The sequence below is a fragment of the Anneissia japonica genome, unplaced genomic scaffold, assembly GCF_011630105.1.
Source record: "Anneissia japonica isolate Jap-2015-1 unplaced genomic scaffold, ASM1163010v1 scaffold2756_len2360902_cov194, whole genome shotgun sequence".
NCBI classification, from domain to species: domain Eukaryota; kingdom Metazoa; phylum Echinodermata; class Crinoidea; order Comatulida; family Comatulidae; genus Anneissia; species Anneissia japonica.
The window spans coordinates 2037634-2039808 of record NW_022719050.1 but is presented as its reverse complement, the minus strand read 5'-3'; the positions used below and the strand labels follow the sequence as shown (position 1 = coordinate 2039808).

The 2175-nt window shown below is 32.4% G+C and overlaps 1 protein-coding gene across 1 annotated transcript in view; it reads left to right on the top strand.

The window, feature by feature from the left end:
• The first annotated feature begins 463 nt into the window (after positions 1 to 463).
• LOC117110734 (synaptotagmin-11-like) overlaps positions 464 to 2175 on the top strand; it is an 18640-nt gene continuing 16928 nt past the window's right edge. The window contains exon 1 of the mRNA XM_033253520.1: positions 464 to 632. The gene's annotated coding sequence lies outside the window, so the exon portion shown is untranslated. The remainder of the gene's footprint in view (positions 633 to 2175) is intronic.

The following is a 2175-nucleotide window of genomic DNA, read 5'->3' as shown; positions in this document are numbered from 1 at the left end:
GGGAATCAAAGTTATGGAATAAACTGTGATGTAAACAAGTTAATATTTTTCTGTCAGTGTTTTAGCTTTACTTTCGTATTGAGAACTCACCTTTTTATAATTGCTGCATTATGCTCTATTAATGTGCTTGCCATTTTGCAATGATCATTGTAACGTCAATTTGAGCTCAGATATTTTACAGCTATATTAAACGGCGCCCTCTATGTCTAAACAGCATTGATGTAGACTGTTACCCGGCCTATTTATTAATTATTATCTAAACAAAATACCTAGGCCTAGGCTTATTTCGAATTGCTTCATAACTAAATTTTCTTTATTCAAAATTACATTTCGTACATTAATAACAATAATAATAATAATAATGATGACGACCTACATTGTGCCCTCTAGTGCCGCAACACAAGCCCCGGCACAAGCACTGAGTAATGGCGGACTCGGCGTAATGCATGCAATTAACGTTTTCTGGAACGGACTGCGCTCGAGATCCTCTAAATAAAATGCAAATCAATGAAGTTGGGGTAATAGGCACTTCAAGCTGCCATCCGTTTCAATTCACTGCGTCGCTCATGTCAAGCTAAACTAACGATCAGGCGTTAAAATCTGATTCGTGAACCATAAGTTTTCATATTAAGGTAAATTTAATGTCATTCGATTATTATTATTATTAATATCGATATTATTATTATGATTATCTCTATTACCATTACTTATTATTATTATTATTATTATTGATATTTTCTTTATGAACTACATTTTATTTAATAATATTGTTCACTATTATCACGAAATATATATCTTTATTATTTAGAGTATGTACATTATATATTGTTTAACATAGTAACTTTTCAGTTGCTATTGAATGTTAATTATGATTGATTATAACCATTATGCCATGGTGAGCCTCGAGGTTCAGTCCTATGCTTTTTCTTTATTCTCTCTACATTGCCCCTCTAGGCAAGCTTTGATGGCACCATAACGTGCATTTATATCAATACTTTGACGACAGCTTTACATTTCTTTGAAAACAACAATTGTCCATCTGTAGTCAAATCATTGGAAGAGTGTGCTGTGAATATCAAACAGTTTCTTTTTATTAACGAACTTAAAATAAAGATTTATTGATGCCAATTTTGAAGTTTTCCCCTCAATTAAAATCTGCGCACAGTTCAGGTCAATCACATTACAGTAGTGTTTCCACAGTAGATATAAGAAACATCAGAGGAGGTTGTCTTTAATAATATTTATGAATTTACTAGTCTTATTTCTATAACCTGCTACTCAATCCAATTCCAGTTATAGGAGATTCGAAGCATCCGCTAATATCTATCTATTGAAATATTTAAAAAGCTTTTAGATTTAGATTTATCTAATACCATGCCCTTCTTTATCGCTTGCCCTATAAATATCTGCATCACCTTTTGCTTGTTGAAAACACAGCTGCAAAGATTGTGTAATATTTAGCAAGAAGTAATAACATAATCACCACTGTTTTCAGTAATCTGCATTGGCTTATAAATGAACTTAAATTTTTCAAGATATTGTATATAATATATAAAGTTACTCAATGCTTTGACCCATTTTCCAACCTTTCAAATATTCTTAAACTCATTCCGGATATTTTCAAACAAGCAGCTCTTCAGACAAGGAGATGAAGACTCTAGAAAGTAACATAACAAAAATGATCATTTGCATGTTCCAACATTATCGATTTTCATACAACTTGAAATAGGCCAATTTAAATGCGATTTCTTGTGTTAAGGCTCACCTTCTCTCTAATCAACACTAAATGATCAATACACAAACACGACGAGTTTGTGTACCGTATTGCTCATTTAGAGGGGCATACAGAGAGTGTACAAAAAAATTCCCCAACTGGGATTCGGTATATATATATGTGTGTGTATGTATATGTATATGTATATATATATATGTATATGTATATATATATATATATATATAATCAAAGAAAGGTAAATATAGTGTTCAAATAAATGACTTAATAAATACATCGTGTAGCATAGCTCTCAACGAATGTAGTCCTGTAAATAATGAATAAAGAATTTGTGTAATAAAATGCCTCTGGCGGGACTCGAACCTGCGACCTCTCGCTGTCAAGGCGAGTGTCATAACCACTAGACCACGGAGGCTTCATGGTTGAACAGATTCAAATACCAC